We start from the raw sequence: 21,695 nt of genomic DNA on the forward strand, positions 1-21,695 counted from the left end.
AAGAACCTCAGAGGAAACCCACACCAACAGACTACAAGAGAGAATCTCAGGCATTAAAGGCAAGATAGAAGAAATGTATACCTGGGTCAAAGAGAATGGTAAGCCTAAGTGACCCAAGGTACAAATTATTCAGGGAATCTGGGACAATATGAAAAGACCAAGAGTATGGATAGTATAAATAGATAAGTAGTAGAAGGAAAAGAAACCCAGGTAAAAAGTAAAGAATACATTTTCAAAAGAAATCTTAAAAAGAAAATGTCCCTAAGTTAAATTAGGAGGTACCTATCAAGGAGCAAGAAGCTTACATAACACAAAATGGACTGGACCAGAAAAGAAATTCCCTTCAGCATATCATAAAGGTACACTAAAGGTACAGAACAAAAAAAATTAAAGCTGCAAAAGGGAAAAAGACATATAAAGGCTGTTAGAACAGCACCGACTTCTCAACAGAGACTCTGAAAGCAAGGAGAACCTGAACAGAAGTTCAAAAAACTCTGAGAGACCACAGATACTAGTCAAGACTGTTATACCCAGCAAAACATTCAATCACAACAGATGAAGAAAGACATTTTACTTCCACAATAAAACCAAGTTCAAGAAGTATCCATATATAACTCCATACAGTAGAAGAAACTAGAAGGAAAACTTCAACCTTAAGAGCTTGGCCACACCCAAGAAAACACAAAAAACAAGTCATCCCAAACCAACACCTCAAAAATGGGTTGGGGCATCCCCTTTATGGAATAATTGGAAAAATAACTGGAATTAACAAACACTGTTAATTTATAACTCTTTATATCAATGGTCTCAATTTCCCAATAAAAGACAGACTAAGAGGGAGTCAAGGGAGGGAATTTTGGGGAGAGACAGCTAAAATTAAGGGACATTTGAGTGTAGTATGGAAACTTAACACACTAGAAGCTTACACACACACACACACACAGAGAGAGAGAGAGAGAGAGAGAGAGAGAGAGAGAGAGAGAGAGAGAGAGAGAGTGGCCTAAGTGAAATTGCCCACTGGATATCTCTTCTCACCAAAGGAAGCTTCCTATATTAGCACTGGCTTGCTTCTAATTGAGTTGTTGGCCAAAGGGGTCCCATGGGAATCCCCAAACACCCAGGCTGTAAACTAGCAGCAAGGCCCTATTGCTCTGTGTAAACTAGCAGCAAGGCCCTATTGCTCTCTGTAAACTAGCAGCAAGGCCCTATTGCTCTCTGTAAACTAGCAGCAAGGCCCTATTGCCGAGAACAATCTTGCACAACTCATTGAATACGGACAAGTCAAGCTGGTGCCTACGTAGAGCCTTTACCCCTACGGCTAGTGCTCTTGATGATGGAAGGCACTCTGAAGCTACCAAAGAAAGGCTGCTGTTTACCAACTTAGCTACAGTCCCTTTGATCTACAATAGGGTCCTGCCTGTACGATAGGCTAGTGTAGAAGTGGCAGAAAGCTTGTGGTAGTGAGCCACCAATATCTGATTTGATTTTAGGTTTGATCCATGAGATGGAATTCACACCTGGTACTACTTGATGATCAAGAACTTCATAGTCCATAGCCCAGGGACCTGGGGAGAACTGAATACTACTGTCTACTAAAGAAATACAACAATAAAATATCTCCTAATGAAATTCTTCCACACTCATAGGTCAGTGCCTTGCTCAGCCATCATCACAGAAGCTTCCTCCTGCAGCAATGGGAACAAATACAGAGACCCACAGCCAGACACTACGCAGAGTCAGAGACCTGAGAACACTCAGCCTCCATCAAATCTCTCTCCTCAGAACTAAGGAACCCTGTGGAAGTGGAGGCAGAAAGAGTATAAAAGTCACAGGGATTGGAGGACACCAAGGAAAGACGACCATAGAGACAGTCTCTGAGCCAGGGAGGTCTTGGGTATAGGTGATTTGCTCAGTGAGATGATTCAAGAGATGGGTTTTAAGAGCAGGGCAGGAACAGAGCAGGAGCAACAAGATTGGGAGAGCATTGTAGCGTTCTGACACTCAGCGCGTGCTGGAAGGTAAGGCAGACTACCTGACTTGTGCTGTCAAACCTTGTCACTTCCACGGACTTGTCACGCAGCCATACTGACTCAGTCTCCCTTTGCAAAGTGTAGTAGACAGAACTTGCACCTCTGCCTTAAGTGTTTCTGGAAGGCTCAGCGGAGGTGAATTATTTGGAAGTCTTCCTTTAAAATTAAGATCGCCTTAGCAGGGAAACCATTAAGCCAATCTCATATTTAAGCCTAGAGAGTCTTTTGTTTCAGGATGGAGAGGCAGGAATGGTCTGGGAGATAGAGGCAGACAACAAAGGGAAGAGGAAAAGGCCATTTGGGTCAGCGGGAGGCAGGCAAGGTGGGAAGGAAAGTGGTCCCTAATTCTTCAGCAGGAATAGCATCAACAGGCAGCTTTCTTCCTCCTGGCAGGCACAACGCCCACCATCCAGCCACTGTGGTCTCACAGTCAGTTCTGCAGAGAGGCCCACTGCAGCTTCTTCCCTGTGAAAGTATTTCCAAAGCCACTAATAAAAAGGTAACTCGCTCTGTGCGATGAGAGATGACAGGCGCGCCTTGGGATGAATGATGGGTAAAGAATTGTCATTTCTCTTCTCAAAACCAGGCTATTATCTACTCATGGCGCTTGGCACTTGTGGCTTGTTAGCAATTACACAGTGGAAGGCAGCCCACTCCAAGTTGCCCCCCAGAGCCGCTTCTCCTGCAGCCTCGCTTCAGCCTCCCTCTACATGGTTTCTGGGCAATCCAAGGCAGATGCGAGAAGACGGTTTAAGATCGGCTTTATTGGGCTGGGGATTTAGCTCAGTGGTAGAGCGCTTACCTAGGAAGCGTAAGGCCCTGGGTTCGGTCCCCAGCTCCGAAAAAAAAAAAAAAAAAAAAGAACCAAAAAAAAAAAAAAAAAGATCGGCTTTATTTCCCTTTCATACACTTTCTCCTATTTCAGTTTTAAGTGTGACCTCAATTAGCGTTTACCCCAAGTTTCAAGAAGCCACGAGAGTTGCAATTTTGATGGTAGAGTTTGGACCAAATGATTCAATACTGATTCAAATTGAAAAAGTTGCTCAGACCAAAATAGTGCCTTTTTTTTTTTCAATAAGCAAGGCTAACAATAAAAGCAAAGATTGTGGTTTTAAGTTAAAACATCCCACACGTTTTTCCAAGTGTCTCGTGTGAATTACTTCCTTTATTCTTCTATGTAATGCTGATTGCTCCCATTCTACATTTGAAAAGAAAAAACCAAAAACAAAACAACGACAAGGACGAGTTACAGAATGTTAAATAAGGTCTGGAGAGATGGCTCAGCAGTTGGGAGCACTTAGAACTCTAGCAGAAGGCCTGGGATTGGCTCTTAGAACCTTCCAGGCAGTTCACAACTTCCTGTAACTCTAATTCCAGGAACTCTGACGCCCTCTTCTGGCCTCTGTGGGCACACATGTGGTTCACATAAACCTGTGCAGGCTCACACACACAGAAACAAAGAAAAGTTTTAAATACAATGAAACAAGTAAAGAGTTAAATAATTTAGGCCTTTGATATGTGGCTATAAGTGCTCCTATCTTATGAAATTTAAATAATTCTACAAACTTTTGACTAATTTCTCCATAAATCATAATACTTCGTTTCTAATTCCTTCACCCAGAATACTCCACAACTATCCATATCCTAGGTTCAAGTCTCCCAAACACTGGCACTCAGGTCCTTCTTCAGGAGTCTTTTCCTGTAATTTCTCAACAGATCTGTCCCAAACTAGGGCTGGTTCTAGCAGTGGATGGAGACATCTTGGGCTGTCTTGACTTAGAATGCTTCTGGTATCTAATAGGAGGACATCAATAAAGCCACCAAACCTTTTAAAACACATCCAATATACCTCTCGCACAGAGAAAATGAACTGATCCTAACTTAATAGAGCGGAGAAAGATGGAGAAAACCTAAGACTACTCAGCCCAACTGAGTGATGGGGTCTCATGCTGTAGCTCTGGCTAGCCTGGAGTTCGTTATACAGAGCAGTGTGGCCTTGAGCTTACCCTCCCACTAAAGCTGGGATTATAGGCATATGGTGTGTGTGTTACAGTGTCTATCTGATGTACCCATGTGTGTGCATGTGTACATACGGTCTGTACAATGTATCTTTTTTCTACTGCTCACCACTTCTTTTTCTTTTTTTTTTCTTTTCTTTTCTTTCTTTTTCTTTTTCTTTTTTTTCTTTTTTTTTTTTTGAGACAGCCTCTTACTAAACCCAAGGTGCATAGCTTTGTCTAGACTGGCTGACCAATGAACTTTGGGTATCCTCTGTCTCTGTCTTCAACCCTTCCAGCTCTGGAATCCCATGCACAGTTCACTACACATGCTTTCTGTGTGGGTATTTGACATCTAAATTCTATTACTGAGCCATCCCTTTAGTGCCTCTGTTTCTGTCTCTCCCTGTCTCTGTGTCTCTGTCTCTGTCTCTCTGTTTCTCTGTCTCTCTCTCACACACACTATATATATATGTATATATATACACACATACACACACACACACACACACACACACACACACACACACACAGTTTTGGAGGTGATGGCAGTAAGTCACCAAATTTCCACTCAGTACATTGTAGCATCTGAAGAGGAGAGTAGCCCTTATGAAGTGCTGCCAAGAGCCAGCCAGTACATCAGAGGCTCAGATCTCAGCAGAAGCCCTTCATGCTTCCTCCAGTGAACTCAAGTCAACACTTTTAATACTTTAAAATGCTTTATTGTAAAAGTAGACAAGTCTTTGTCAAGGATAAATATACTCCTATCAGGTAAACAGAGTTCTTCTTAGTCATATAGAAGAAACTTACAGAAAGAAAAAACAGAAATCTGTGGATTATGGTGGGCCTTAACAATGACAATGAATGAGAGTGAGTAGCCACAAATAAAGGGAAATGGCCAGCATAGTTAAGTATTCTGTATTTAAAGGAGTAATTCCATATTTGAACTGCACACTCCACCACCCCTAAAATATTTCTTACTATGCCTACACTTGCATGTCTTGGCATGGTACCAAGATTAGAACCAGGATGTACATCATACAAAGCTGCCAAGATCTGACCCTCCTCTCTTGATTCAGGCTCCTAGATATCAAAATGGTTACATTTTTATAGGTAGAGTATGTACATGATACATGGCTGTGCTGGCTGTGTCTATGTCAAATTGATACAAGGTTGAGTCATTTGAAAAGAGGGGACCTCAATTAAGAAAAGGCCCCAGTAGCTTGGCCTGTGAGAAAACCTGTGGTGCTCTCTTGACTGATGGTTGGTGTGGGAAGACTCAGCTCACTGTGGGCAGTGACCTCCCTGTGCTCCTTGGTACTACAAGAAAATAGACTGAAGGAACCATAAGGAGCAAGCCAGTAAGCAGTGTTTCTTCATGCTGCCCACTTCAATTCCTGCCTCCGGCTTCATGCCTTGAGTTCCTGCCCTGACTTCACCTTCATGATAGTCTGTGACTGGGATATGGAAGCTGAAATTAACCCTCCCCTCTCCAAGGTGCTCCGAGGTCACAAGTTTTATCACAGCAATAGAAACCCTAAGACCATGAGTCAAATTGCTCAACAAGAATCCTAAGACATATTAGTGCCCTATAAACTGAGTCTCCTGGGAATTGCCTACTCATCTCAGTGCCCTGCAGCATATGATGCTGCCTCAAACAGCTCGTTCGAGGTTGCTTCATTAGAGACTTGAATGCATCTATGGAGAGAGAAGGCATCGTGAAGGCGAAAGAACACTTGGAAATCAACTGCTAGAACATTAAACATGGATTGTATGAATTAGTACACACGAAGTAGCATAGTGCTGGTAATCATGACACTTGTAGGGTCCTTGAGGTCAGAGTGTCTCACATCCGAGTGTCCCTAAGAAGCACAAGGGTGCTTATTATATATGTACCCATAAATATCCCTCAAAGTGCATTAGGTGTGTGTGTGTGTGTGTGTCCTCATGTATATATGGGTACATGTGCCTCTGTATGTGTGTGTACACGCATGTACATGTGCATGGATGCACATGCATGGGTACATGCATGGAGGCCAGAGGTCAGCCATGGATGTCATTCCTTGGGTGTCATTTACTCGTGTTTTCTGAACCAGGGTCTCTGGATGGGATCTGGCTTGGATTCCACTGCTCTGGCTAGCCAGTATCCAACACTGGTTACAAATGAACATCTCTGTATCTTTGTTTTTAAATGGGTACCTGGCATTAACCTCTGACCTGATGCTTACATAGCAACCATTTTACTGACAAAGCTGTCTCTCTAGCCCTAGATCTTAAAATCCTGGTGTTTATGTAAATCATCTGAGATTCATGTTAGAATGAATCTGGTAGCTGAGAAATTCTGCATGGGTTCTTCAGCCAAAAGCTACTGTGTTCTCAATGATAAGAGTATGATAGTCTTTACCTTGCTGAATTGCCTAAGGAATTGAAAGATTCTTGTCCAAACTTCTAATTCCCTAAGATTCTTATTCAACTAAAATGAGGATGTTAAAAAGCTCCATATGTAAGCGATTTGAAGAGAAAAATGGAAAAAATGGAGGCGGGCTTTAATTAACGAAATCAGATGGAGATTCATATAGAAGGAGGGTAAAAGGTTGTCTAAAAATGCCATAAGGAAGCATATTATTATCAACCTAAAGTTATATCTAGTATATATGCTGCAAATGCATATCTATGCAAATATACATAATAAGCTAATATATATATATATATATATAGATAGATAGATAAATGATATTAAATTAAACCACTATCTGGACTGACAATAATCCCTAAGAACCATAGACTATCTAATAAAAAGCTAACAGCAGGCATGAGAAGACTAGTTTTGAGTCATTGGTAATGAGTATCCAAGAAATTTCTCAAACCTTACAGGCTGTCACTATTGGCCTTGGTTGTCTCCAAGTGACTGAAGGGAAAGGAAGTCCCAGGTGCTAAAGACACCATGTACTTCAGACACAGAAACCAGAGGATCCAAGCTGGATCTTTCCTGAAAGCCTCCCTGCAGAGGACCAGGTTTCATGGTATCTGAAAGCACCACACAGGCTTCCAAGAGAGAGATGCAGACAATAGTTCTTCCCAGACATGATGTCCATGAACCATAACAATGACCAACAGTACAATAACCATAAGTACTGGTTTAGTAACAGCACTGTGACTGTAGCCAATAGCTCTCTAATTGGACGTAAAGCCTGCACAGTAAGGGGGATTCATGCTTGGTACTGTAAACTTAGTCAACTTCCTCAACCTAGGCAAGTCATGGACCTTAGAAGAGAGCCTAAAACTTCTACTTTACAAAATCAACATAATCCCTAACTACATTCTGAATACTTGTCTTTATACCCACCCATAGGACTCATTCTCACTTCTCATCAAAGGAACTTTTTCTTTTGTAACAGAGAACACTGCAGAAAACCACAACCAATCAAAATGCAGAAATCAAGAGACCTTGTGATGCCAGCATCAACTGAGACACCTACAACACAGTTTCTGCACCCAGAGCTCACAGCTTACTAAGGAAGAAGGAGCAGAAACTTTGTGGGAGACAAAGGAAGAAGCTTGTAGTGAGATTATATCTCCTAAAAATGTCAAAGAAAGTACAACCATGAAGTCTCATCAACATGGCTGCCTAAACCAGACTGGACAATGTCAAAACCAACAGAAATGGTAAGATGGAAATGGGGAATGCTCTTGAGGCCTCATCCCTAGACAAATAACTATAGGTAAATAAGGAATGCTGAGAATAGGAAAAATAGTCTTTCTTAGGGAAGAACCAGCACCCCAGTTCTTTATCCAACACCAAGTGGTCAGCCCTGGAATTATACACATCCAAGTAGCATTATACGGAGTGAGCAGGTTGTATTTATATATTAAGAATGAACATATATGGGGTTGGGGATTTGGCTCAGTGGTAGAGCGCTTGCCTAGCAACCGCAAGGACCTGGGTTCGGTCCCCAGCTCCGAAAAAAAACAAACAAACAAAAAAAAAAAAAACAAAAACAAAAGAATGAACATATATGCATTATATAGCAATAATGAAGAAAAAGGAGACTTCATTGAGAGAGATCAAGGGGATATATGGGAGAGTTAGGGAGGAAAGAGAAGAAAGGGACCATCTCTTGTTCTCAGAGTCACATTTCTACAAACATGCAGGACCAATGTAATTTCGTATTACAGTGTTTAAAGCACATGGACAAGAGCAGAGAAAACTGAGGTGAACTGAGAGAACATACCTGAAAAGCAGGTGTTTCCACATTTACTACTGACAGTGGGGCATGTGAGCGTCCGGATGCTGGCGTAGAGTGGCAGAGTCTTCACCATGGTAACCCAACACTCTTCTGGGCAAACATTGTTATAGCTTACTGCAAGATCACGGGAAAGTGCTGACACAAAATTACCCTTCGAATGGGAGGTAGAGCATTACAGTCATGGTTAGTCACGATTAGATCTTGAGGCAGGAAAGTGTTAGGAGAGAAAGAGCATACCACCAGAGGCAGGGTCTTGAAGGGGAACCTTCCTTTCTTGAAAAGGAGATTCTCTGGGAAACGCTGCAGCTGCGGGTAGCATAGTAGGAGTTCTGAAGAGAAAGAAACTTCAGTTCCAGGTTTTGATTCATGAATCATTGGAGAAATCACTGCTACATACTGCAGGTTACAGGCCTGACTGCATGCGGAAGTACCAAGACAGGACAGCCCTAGATAGAAATCAAATTACAGTTCAAAGTTGTGGTTGGCCTAAGGATTAGAGGTGTGGGTTGCTCAGAACTGAGGGAGAGGATTGAGCTCTTCCTAAGGAAGACTATGAGGTCACATCAATTGTCCCTACCAACTCTTCAGAGAGAAAGACTTTGTTGAACTATGGAGTGATTCCTGAGACAGCACGAAGGACAGCTAAGGGTCTGAAATCAGAGTGACCCACTTCCTGTCAGTAAACTGGCCCTTTAGTGTCCGTGTCTATTTTACAATGTTTCTCATTTTACTATGCATCGGTTGTTATCATCTGAATGTCTCCCAAAGACCACGTGCCAAGTGCTTAATCTCCAGCCCGTGGAGCCACCAGACAATGGTGGAAGCTTTAGTAAGTGAGCAAAGGGGAAGGAAGTTAGGTCATGGGCCACAGCCATGCAGGAGTTAACAGAACCGTGTCCCTTCCTGTCTCTGTCTCATTTCCAGCTTCCTTGAAGTGACCCCACTTTGTGCTCCCTGCAGTGATACACTATGCTACCCCAGCTCCCAGACAAAACAGCCACCGACCGACCGTTGGCTGAAGCCTTTGAGATGCTGGTCCCCAAAGAGCCTTTCCTAAGTGAAGTTTGATTACCTTAAGTATTTTGTTATGGTAACAGAAATTTGACTAACATACTTGTTCGCTGGCTTTAGAAGTATTACAAGACAATGTTGAAAGTACACGCTAATTGCACCAAATCCAGCTAGGACCGCCAGTGGCTTCACGGCACTCTTAATCAGGAGACCCATCTTTGCAGACAATGCCACCTGTAGTAGCATCTTTTCTAACTTCCCTGGGTTCCCTGGAAAAGCAATCATGAAAGTGACTCCTGAAATCTAAGGCCTCAGGCGTCATGTATGGAACGGGGACATTTTCTGTTGAATTTTTAAACACAGTTCATGGGGCTCCCTATAGTCAGAATGAGATTCATGCTGAGATCTTATTTTTTTTTCTTCTCGAGTAAGTTTAGAGCCAGCTTGGCAGATAATGAGGACACTTTAACATGCACAACAAGGAGGAAGTTAATGTCTCCGGCTGACATTATCTCCTACAGAGAGGAATAGAGTAGAAATGAAAGATTCCATTCTGTATTCCTGTATAAGTTTTATCCTGGAAGGAAAATATTACAAGAGGCAAAACCCAAACTTTCCTGATGATTCTTTAAAAAAAGATTGCTTCCTAAATATTATTCTAATTTTGAATATATGGGAAGAAATTAAGACTTTCCCGTTGTCGGAAGGTGACGTCCAACAAAGCTACCTTCTGATCATATTGTCCTACTAGCTTGTTAAGCCTCAGCAAAGGTCACCTGACACCTTGTCGTCTATTCTCTTTGAGCATGAAGGCTTGAAAGAAGAACTTGTCACAAAACACAAAGTTCCTTTCTGTACTGTCTGGTCTCAGTGAGATGCTGTAAATAAAACATGGATGAACTAAAACACAAGCAGATAGATCTTTGGGGATGATCTGGAAGAAATCTGGATAACAAAGAATTGCTTCTGGGGAACCTGGCAGGACACATCACTCCATCCTGTCCTAAGGATCAGCCACATAAGAAACTGTCAGGCATAGAAACAGGGAGCGATACCCCACAGCTCCTCCTGCCCCCTGAGATCGGATGCTTACACAAATCAAAGCAAACACACATGTGAACAAAAAATACACACAAGGTAGGTAGGTCCTCAAGGTGTTATTGCCAGAACCTTATTTTGTTTTAGTCTGTGAGGCTGCTGGGCCTTGGAAACTGAATGCCATGCATAGGGTTCGCACTCCTAAGAACCTCCTTTAAGTCTGGATGGCTTCTCTCTTCCTCCTTGTTCTTCTCAATGCGCTTTATTAAACATCATCGAGTGTGAAATGGCTGTCTCCCCGCACAGCACGTCATTCTGAGTTTTCTTTTTCTGAAAACAGTAAACAAAGGGCATTCTACTATTCACCAGAGTACTCTGCATTTTAAAGTCACGTGACTTAATATACTTTTTTTTTTGGTGAGTGCGTGAACATGGGCATGTGTGCAATGTTTGCACGTGTGCAATGTATGCATGTGTGTGGGTGTGGATAGCCGTGTGCACGCTTGCAGAGGACACTAAAAGAGTTGTGTGTCCTTCTCTATCACTCTCTGTCTGGCTCCTTTGACATGGGTCTCTCATTGAAACTGCAGCTGGGCTGGCGAGTAGCCAGCGAGACGCATTGGCCTCCCTGTCTACTCTCTTCAGTGTCGAGGGTACAGGTGCCCGCAAGAACACACCCAGCTTTTTACCTGGGGGCTGGGGATCCAAATTCAGGTCTCTGTGCTTACAAAGCAAGCACGTTTGCCTGCTGAGCCATCTCTCGGGCTCCCCATCCCCGTGTCTTAAGTGGATCTGCTTGTGTCTCTGAGCCCTACTAGCAAATGACCAGAAAACCAGATCATTGTGCAGAACTCAAACTCCCCGGTAGGAACAGATGCCCACTAGAGTCTGAGTTTATTTAGCTGCTTTCCGAATAAGAGCGGTGGTACACGGGAGCGTCCCCTTCCGTGCTTCTTGCTTCATGTCCATGGACCTGTCTTGTAGGTCCTAGAAGATAGTTTGTTGGTGAAGCATCTTGCGTGTGTGTGTGTGTGTGTGTGTGTGTGTGCGCTCGCGCGCGCGCGCACCACAGTGCATTACCAAAAATGAAGGGTGGAAATCATCCTTTGTTATCTCTGTGTTATTTCTTTCCTCCTTGTGTATTTGCCAGGGAACAAGGTGAAGTCAAGTTCAAAGCCTGGAGCCACTTTATAACCCAGGGAAGGCCTGGCCCTCATGCCTTCACCCTACAAAGCCAAGTGTGGGAAATTGAGATGACCAGCAGAGTGACCGTAATGGCTTACAGTGAGCCCAGCATTGGGCCTGTCGACATGGACAAACTTCCCTCTCACTCTCTCTTTTCCCTACATCAGGAAACCAGACAATTTCCCGAAGCTTACTTGCTTTACATCAGCTAATTGTGTCAGAAATAGCTTTAAGAGACACTCAGCTGAGGCTGGAGATTGTGGTTGATGGCCAAGGATCCCTGGGCTCAGTCTAGGTCGACTTACTTTGAATTGGAGTCACCTGCCGATGCCATGAGCCACGGTTGGAGCTGCCCTTCTGTGGAAAGGCATCGGCAGCAGCCACCAAGTGTCTCATTTCCATGGAGGAGTTTGTTTGTTTAGTGAGCTCTGTAACTCATTTCCAAAAGTACCCAGACAGTTTAAATTTTTATAAATTTTGCATTCACGAGCCACTTCCCTTGAATAGCTAAGGAGGTGGCAGTAAGGGCTAAAGAGAACTCTTCCTGTGAATGTGGTGTCTGTGGTAGACTAGCATCTGCCTGCTACACTCACATTTCCCTAAGTTTTCAGAAGGTCCCAATTAGGTCTGGCACATCGCCATCAGTGCAGACTCCCGGTAACAACCCTATTCAGCTCTGTTGATGTCTGGTGAAGTTTTTGAGTAAGTTTCTCAATCAGCAGGGTAGACAAATCCCCACTTCAGCATCCCAACTCCTCCCGGCAGCCCATTGCAAACTCCCATCCGACTGCCCTTAACGGTCTGCTAACTTCAGGCCCAACCTGTGGGTATCTGTCAAGAGGTTTTTGAACTTGATACCCAGAACAGTACCCCAATCAGACAGAAACAATCATTCTGAAAGCCCACAGACTCCAAGCAACAAGTCAGAAGTTGGGAGAAAATAGCCTCTTATATGTTTTATGTATTTGGAAATATTTCAAATACACCAGAAGGGAGCTCCAGAGAGGAGAAATAACATTAATGAAGTCATCAGTGTGCCTTTTGATGAACAAAATTCCTGCTCAACTGGTTTTTTTTTCCTCTGAGTCAGTATTTTATTTTTTGCATTAAGACACGCCCAGACAAACAGGAGCCCCCAGAACATTTTTGCCTTCTTTGCCGGAATTCCCTGCCGTGGTCCCGTCACGATCTGAGATAGTCTTATTTGCTCATTCAGGCTTTGAGTCGTCCTCTGCTGAACTATTTCGAAATGCTAGACTGCACTGTCCCTGGAGGCATTTAAATAAGTTGCCTTGATACTTGCCTTATACATTAGAGGGCATGGGGGATTCTCATGTTTAGTCTAACAAAGTCCAGGTCCAATCCTTAGCCCACAGAGAAAGGTAATGAGGCAGAAGCAGAAGTCAATGAGAGCTGAGTGAGGACGTGCCCGAGAGACGTCCCGAGAGCAGTGAGACGAGTCTTCTTGCTAGAGACTTCTGCTAAGAATTTCATAAGAAGGAATGTGTTCTGTAAGCATCTGGGCTTAACAACCCAAGAGGACGACTGGTGCAAAGGTCCTGAGGTGAGAGCAGGTTTTGGCAAATAGAAGGATTAGGAGGAAACCGAGTCTGTCAAGAGCACGGACAAGGAGCAGTAAGAGCTGAAGCAAAGGAGGGTTGGGCAGGTACTAAGGACATGGGGTCAGTATGAGCCAGGGGAGGAACTGTGAGTGCCGCAGGAAGCCAGTTGTGTTGCGGGGGTGGGGGAGATTGAAATAGCTTGAAATGTTTGTTTTGGGCCGTCTGTGGAGGACAGGCATCGGGGGTCAGGGGAGGATAATGGAAGCCCGTCTGTGGAGGACAGGCATTATGGGAGATAGTGGAAGCAGGAAGGGCAAGTGTGAAGCTGCAGCTTGCATCAGAGCTAGGAACTGGACCACAGGAGTCTCAGTGAGCACAGAAGGAAATGGAAAGAATCTAAGACACATTTTTGTTATTGCACATTCATTGTAGAAAGTTCTGGGTTTTATAGTGACAATGTTTTTCCACTGTGTCACCAAATTTGGCTTCTTCACTACCCATTGCCCTCTTCTCCCCCTCTGCTATTCTCCTTTCTCTTCCCAGTCATTTTTGTTTGCATGTCCTGTGTGTGCGTGCGTGCGTGCATGCGTGTGTGTGTGTGTGTGTGTGTGTAAATAGTGCTAGAATTCTATGTTACTATCCTTTATCCTATATATTCCCACACGGACTGTGTACAATCCTTTGTCCTATCTCCTAGTAAGCATTATTAGACTCTGTGCTCCAGATTCCAGGCAAGCGAAAAGTGTCACACTGAAAAATGAATGTCAGCCTCGTCTCCAACAAAGCACTCTACTGCGTCTTCAGCACAAAACCTTCCCATCCCAAGAAACCACTTCTCCAGGAGCTGCTAAAATGTTGCATAGTGGGGACACCAAAACAAAGGTTTAAAAGTTAAAGCTAAGAAAGCTCTAATTGTGAGTTTCAACATTCTGCATGTAACACACACCCCCATTTCACCATCCTCCCTCCTTTTATTTCTTCTTTTTTTCTCTCTTATTACTTCTTATCAATGGCTTTCCATCCATCTTTAGCCTATTGGGGACCAAGTAGAAGCCTCTCTCCGTGTGTATGCTGTGACAAGCTCTGCTCCAGTTTACCATTCGTCCAATGATCTCTGCTCACGAGACAGAATGAGGTATCAGGCATCTTCTGTTGGGCTCTGCTCTTAGCATCTGGTGGCACCACCTCCTATCTCTTTCCCTAAAGAAACTCATTTAATCATCCAACTTCTGCTTTCACAAACTGAGCTCCTATTCTTATAGTCCCAAGTTGTACTTAGGATTTCAAAATAAAAATAGTAGTATTCCTCAAAGTAAAGCAGACAAAACTTAGGGAGTGGTTGTAAATCCCAGGGCTATGTGGCTCAGTTGGAGAGTGCATGGCTGGCGTGCTTAAGGTCATGGGTTCAACTCCTGGGACTGCAAAGATACACAAAGAAACACAAACAAACCAACCAGTCAACTAGCCAAGCAGCCAACCCTGGCACACAGGGTCCTGGAGAAGATACTCAGCAGTTTAGAAGACTTGTTCTTCTTGCTTTGGTTTCAGGACCCACATAATGTCTCACAACCCTCTGAAACCCCAATTCTTAGAGATCCAAGACTTCCACACTTCTGGGGTAACAGGCACACACATGGTATACATGCATGTATGCAGGCAAAGCACTTAATTCAGACACATAAAATAAATACATAAATTTTAAAACCAACCAAACACACACACACACACACATACACACACACACACACACACACACACACACACACGCATGAGAGAGAGAGAGAGAGAGAGAGAGAGAGAGAGAAATGTGACAATCCAAAGTCAGATATAATATAAAGAGCTTTCTAGAGCTTCCTAGATATGAAGAAAATTGATTTCAAATTCCTGTATAAATTCTTTGCGGAGTAGGCAATGATCATTTTCTTCCCATTTTACAGGGAAGTAAATCTTTTCTGTAGACATTTCTGCCTTCCTATGGATTTTACAATAAAACCCTCCCTATTATTCCCTGCTTTCATAATTCATAATATGGCTCATTCTTTACTCACAAGACCACGGTTCGTTTGGACAAAAACATTCTGAAACTTATGTCCATGTTATTTACAGCCGTCAGTGAAGAAAGGGGGCAGACTACCATGTGGCCAGGGTACCATTTTCTTACCTGATGCCTGACTCCAGACCAGACCAGGGCAGGATTTTGCATAAGAGTTCAAAAGTGTTTCTTGAAGTTTCTCTGGAAGTGGTGTCTCTGGAAATCACTGGCTCCTCTTTTGTTCATCCATCTGACTGAAAACATGTTGGCATTGTTAAGGGTTTACCACTATGAGACATGTGACTAGACACGCACTTCCGCATGATGAAACCATGTGTTAGTGACAGTTGATTAAATACCACAGCTAGCTGGTTCTATCCCAGTATCAGCTTCTTTGGAAAAGCAACCTTGTATTACTCTGACTCTCAAACCTTTTCAACTCAAAGAACTGTTAAATGTCATAAAATAAATGATTAAAATACAAAGTTAAAAATAACCCAGTTCTTAATTAGATGGTTTTTATTAAAGTCTTATGCAAAGGAAACTTATGAAATATAAAATATAGGGGTGGGAAAGTTTTAGCAGAGAGCATTTCATTGACAGCTTTAAATTTTGTCAACACATTTTGGACAGATCGGTATAATTGAGACAGTCATGGCCCTTATTTATAATAGCCAGAAGCTGGAAAGAACCCAGATGCCCTTCAACAGAGGAATGGATACAGAAAATGTGGTACATATTCACAATGGAATATTACTCAGCTATCAAAAACAACGGCTTTATGAAATTCGTAGGCAAATGGTTGGAACTGGAAAATATCATTCTGAGTGAGCTAACCCAATCACAGAAAGACATACATGGTATGCACTCACTGATAAGTGGCTATTAGCCCAAATGCTTGAATTACCCTAGATGCCTAGAACAAATGAAACTCAAGACGGATGATCAAAATGTGAATGCTTCACTCCTTCTTTAAAAGGGGAACAAGAATACCCTTGGCAGGGAAGAGAGAGGCAAAGATTAAAACAGAGACTGAAGGAACATCCATTCAGAGCCTGCCCCACATGTGGCCCATACATATACAGCCACCAAACTAGATAAGATGGATGAAGCAAAGAAGTGCAGACCGACAGGAGCCGGATATAGATCGCTCCTGAGAGACACAGCCAGAATACAGCAAATACAGAGGCGAATGCCAGCAGCAAACCACTGAACTGAGAATAGGACCCCCGTTGAAGGAATCAGAGAAAGAACTGGAAGAGCTTGAAGGGGCTCGAGACCCCATATGTACAACAATGCCAAGCAACCAGAGCTTCCAGGGACTAAGCCACTACCTAAAGACTATACATGGACTGACCCTGGACTCTGACCTCATAGGTAGCAATGAATATTCTAGTAAGAGCACCAGTGGAAGGGGAAGCCCTGGGTCCTGCTAAGACTGAACCCCCAGTGAACTAGACTGTTGGGGGGAGGGCGGCAATGGGGGGAGGGTTGGGAGGGGAACACCCATAAGGAAGGGGAGGGGGGAGGGGGATGTTTGCCCGGAAACCAAAGAATTATTATTAAGTATTAAATAAATTAAAAAAAGAAAACCATACAACAACAACAAACAAACAAACAAACAAAAAAAAGACAGTCATGGCCTGTTACGCAGACCCAGTTCTGACAACAGGTGTAATTAAAGGACCTCAGCTAGGGGAGCCCCTTTTGAGCAATGGCTATGCCAAGACCAGCAGTTTGCCGCAGAAGTCCCTCTGTGAGATCACATGATGTGGTTTTGCTCGCTAGAGCACCTCCTGCATTAAAAGCTGTTTCCGTTTTTTGAGGCCGTGGTGCAAGTGCCTTGTGCCTGTCTTCACCTTTTATTTATTTTTTCTTCTTGGGGTTTATTTATTTTATTACTTCACATATATGGTCATTTTGCCTGTACATATCCATATACATGTGGTGCCTGTGAAGCCCGGAGAGGGCATCAGATCTCCCTGGGACTAGACTCACAGACGGGTGTGAGTGCCATGCGGGTGTGGAATGGAACCCCAGTCCTCTGCAGGCGCCACACAATTCTCAGTTACTGATCCATCCTTCCAGCCCACAACTCTTTTTTTAAATAAGCAGTCAGAGTGCATTGGTGTCAGACTCTGGATAAATGTGTCTCCAGGAATTCTGGTGCTGATGAAAGGAAAGCAAAACTAAAGGAAAAGAATGGGGGAATTTTATATGCTTGGTCCTAAGAAAGCATTTCAGAAACAGCCTTTAAATTGTTTCCACTGTTGCAAAGCAAGCAGTAAATGGAGTAGAAACACCCTTTTCAAAGAGTCTTTGAGCTGAGACAACAGGACAATAGGTCAGAGAACCAATGTATTTGCATACTATTCAACTTTGAGGGCATATGCACTTTAACCTTGACCTAAAGTACAGCTGTAGGAGCAGTATCAAGTAAAGTATCCATGTGTTTCTAAACATCATGCCTGATGTCATGGAATTAAGACCCTCAGTCTTCCTGTGGGAATAACTCTAGCATTTTGTCTGAGAAAGTGGCCTTGGTCACTTGCTTGCCCACTAGTAATTTCTATATTGTATGATGAAATACTTGAGGCTGGCTAAACTTCTAAAGATCACATCTAACACAGGGAGCCAGAGAAAAGACTGGAGTCTGAAAGTTCCCTGAAGTGAATTCCCTCATGGCAGAAGGACCTCTCTCTAAAGGGTGTATCTCTCAACATGGCTACACGGGGAACCAGCACATGAGACCTTGGGGGGACAGCCATAGTCCTAGCTGGATAGCTTACTGTCTTAGACATGTTGTGTAAGTCTTCTAGGGCATGCAAACTGTGGCATGGAGACAAGAGTAGCTAGAGATACTAGTCACATCAAAGACTGAAGAGAATCATAGACATGCCTAGTGTTCCAATCAGAGCTGGCCCATCCCCCTGCTCAACATCATCCCTCAAGAACAGTAGCACAGACCTTAGAGTTGCTGCCACCTCACCCACCCAGAACGTGTGCTCTATGATTAAACTTCCTCTATAAAGAAGGAAGTTAGTGCCACATCAGATTCAGACCATTGAGTTCATCAGTTCTCATTGCTGCTATGTTAGACGGGCAGTGAGCTCGATGGTGTCTTCCTTCACTTTTGTGTTCTTTCGAAATGTTACCGCATGAACACTTTCTTATCTGCCTTCCAAGAAATTCAGCTTTTGAGACAGATCTCCAGTCTGCATCACTTTCCCAAAATATGAATTGACAGGCCAAAAACTGGTGAAGAGCTACAAAGTTGTTTTCCTGTATCCCAAGCTTTCCTTCTCTACATCCATGTCCACACCCACAGACAGCTTCCTTGTTCCTGCCAGGATTCCGTTATGTTCTGCCTTTCAGCCAACCCTCCTGCTCCTTCTCCTGAGCTGCCTCACAGGAGAAAAGGCTATATGGTTGCTACACTTATCTCATAGAACTAGCAGAGTTGGGGGAGGTTAGACCAATGCCTCTGCTAAAGCTTGATCCTGTTCCTGCAGTGAGAACTTCACCCTAAGGCCTGATTCATCCTGCCCTCTCACACTGTAAAATGCTTCCACAGCATCAGGTGGTGGCTGCATTTCTATCATTGCTCTCTTAAGATGGACCACACTGCCCTGGCTAAAATGCTTGCCACAGGCATCTTGCCCTGTGAAGCTTTCCCGGCACACTTGTGAGAAGTTGGATGCTAGCCCCAGCCTGAACCTTGGCTATTGAACCTTGATATTTTGGGGGCTATTCCAATTTTAGACATGTCTTTGAGTTACCTCTAAGTGTAATTTCAGTTTGATACTCTTACTAAATAGGGTTTCAATTACACTCTTCGATTTTTTTTCACACAGCAAAGCATAATATATAATATGTAATCTATTATGATACAGTATAAGTATACACAGATATAAAATCACACATATATGTAGGATGGGGAGAAGTATGCTTTTACCCCCCCTCACCCCACTTAGTACACATATAAACGTCTACCTGGGCTGGCACCGGATTTAACAGGGGAGCAGACCATACTGACACAAGCCATGCCCTTTGCAATGCCAATCACTTTTACCTTTATTTATAGTTAGGTTACAACTAGCAACCATTTGGAATATTTCACTAGAAACCAATAGGCTATGGAAATAGATGGATTAAATCCCTCTATATAACTTGTTCAGGTTTTTGAATGATTTCTGATTGAAATACAAATAGCATCAGAGTATTTCAGTTGCACTTTAGACGTGCTACCTACAATTAATGTCTTGAAATAAGGAAAGTATTTCAGTAGTCATGTCTCATTTTAGTATGTTAACTTATATAAATATGAATCGGGAGAAGAAATTAGTTTAGGCATAATCAAGAAAGACGACGTATCAAAAAATGGCATAGAAATATTGTTTTGAAGTTCCTCAGAGGCGACTGTCAAATCTCTCATTGTTATGGCATAGTTGTGACTGCTCCAATGAGGATAGACCCCTCTTATCAGCTGAACTATCTTTGTCAGCAATTCTTACATTTATTAATAACTTCTGTAAGTTGTGTACATGACTCCAGAGGACAGGATGGAGTAGTTTATCCAGCATAAATTCTTACTAATCACAGGTGGAATTTTCAAACCTCTTGTAATCTTTTCAAAACCCTTAATCTTTGGGGACTGTGTTCATTAGCATGTTAGGAGTAATATGTTTCTAAGTATAATTGATTTCTTTTTTTTAACAGTGGTAAAATATACTTTTATTTACTTTGTTGAGTCAGAAGGTTGTAAAAAAATTATTGCAAAAGTAGATACCAAGCAAAACAGAAAGGTACTTTAGAAGTCCAGTTACCTTGGAGTTTATTTAAACGAAAGAAAAAGTCATGTTTTCATGCAATGCATACTTGGTTCTTTAAATAACAACTGTGACAAACAGCAGAAAGAATTAGAGAATGCTGCACTTGTGATCCATACAAAACATCAACATCTTGAGTTGTACATAATTAAAGAAACATCTCACTTTTCGAAATACTGTAATAGCCAATATATAGAGGCATGCCTTTATGTGGGCATAGGAATGCATTTAGAAAAGAAAAAAAATCACATGGGAACTAGTCAATTTCTTTAAAATCACTGAGCAAGAAAAGCAACATTGAACTTCCACACTGATTTTATGCAGCTTCTATACAGTATCTTGACTTAAATCCAAGAGCAAAGTTAAGACTCTCCTCCTCTATTTTTGGTAAACAATTGCATGATAAACTTAGATGACTTTCCCTCTGTGTTTTACCTGGGAGTGGCCTTTTTAATATTTATTTAAAAGAGGGCAGGTTTGGCACTTTTATACTGATGTCACCAATGTTAATATTTCTTGGGATCTCAGGAAGATTCATATTCTTTTATTTTTTTTCTTTTTCTCGGAGCTGGGGACCGAACCCAGGGCCTTGCGCTTGCTAAGCAAGCGCTCTACCACTGAGCTAAATCCCCAACCCCGATTCATATTCTTTACAGCTGATACAGCACGGGTTGGAGCTCCTGCTAAGCCAGCCTCAGATTTCTTCAGTTTATTTTGTGCATCAATTTGTGTGACAATCTCATTCATGTTGGTCTCCAATGCCATTCCACCCATTACCATTTCTGCAAGAATATTATGAACCTTGTCTACATGGAATATTAAATCCAGTTCACAGACATTTTCAAAACATTTGTCTAATGTTTCCACAAATACTTGAATTAGATCTAGAATGCCAAGTTCACTTTCTGAGGAATCCACACAGAAGACAAAATATAGTGTTACATAATGTCTGTAAATCAGTTTGTTGTCAGATCCTCCAATTAATAATCCTCCTTCTAGGAAATTATAAACATTCTCGTCTCGCTTAGACACCAGATGGAAAGTCTCCCTGATGTTGCTGTTGCATATCTTCACTACAGGGCTGGTAGAACTTGGAGAGCTGCGGCTTCCTGTGGTTGTTGAAGATGAGGATGGCCTTGATCATGGCTGGGCGGGGCCAACTGGGTGGGCGCTGGGGCCAGGGCGGGGGGGGGGCGGGCGCTGGGGCCAGGGCGGGGGGGGGGGGGGGCGGGCGCGCGAGCCTCGCCTCCCGGAGCTTGTTGCCGCTGCTTCCCCACCCGCCCCCTCCCGCACCTATAATTGATTTCTAATAGAAGCCATCCTCTAATAATCAAATGTCTCAGGACATCTATAATTTTTTTCATTTTCAAAAGAAACAAGATTTGTGTTTTATAAGCTTCAAAAGTTAAATGCCTTAAAGCTTCAATTTCTCAACATAATTTTGAATGGTTTCTAACTTGTGCAAAAGATCCATTTACTGTCACCTCCTCATTCCTACCCTCAAGCCCTTTCTCGAGGGTTAAAATTTAAGCCTCTGGGCGGAATGAGAGGATTAACCGGTTAGCTCTGTCAAAGCACACTTGGTTACTGCTGTTGGAGGAGGCAGCTGGCAAGACCTGCTTCCTGGGGCCCCGCCTAACACTGTGCAGTTCCCACTCAGACACCAACAACCACCTTTGGTCCTCACACTAACCCGGGAGGCTGGCAGCGAGCAGTCACCATCCCTCTGTAGACATGAATGGGTGGAGAGAAGCGCTGGATGGT

At 43.0% G+C, this 21,695-nt stretch overlaps 1 pseudogene; it reads right to left on the bottom strand.

The window, feature by feature from the left end:
• Positions 1–19,804: 19,804 nt before the first annotated feature.
• Ap3s1-ps2 (adaptor related protein complex 3 subunit sigma 1, pseudogene 2) lies at positions 19,805–21,075 on the bottom strand (annotated as a pseudogene).
• Positions 21,076–21,695: the final 620 nt, after the last annotated feature.

The sequence above is a fragment of the Rattus norvegicus genome, chromosome 19 (assembly GCF_036323735.1).
Source record: "Rattus norvegicus strain BN/NHsdMcwi chromosome 19, GRCr8, whole genome shotgun sequence".
NCBI classification, from domain to species: domain Eukaryota; kingdom Metazoa; phylum Chordata; class Mammalia; order Rodentia; family Muridae; genus Rattus; species Rattus norvegicus.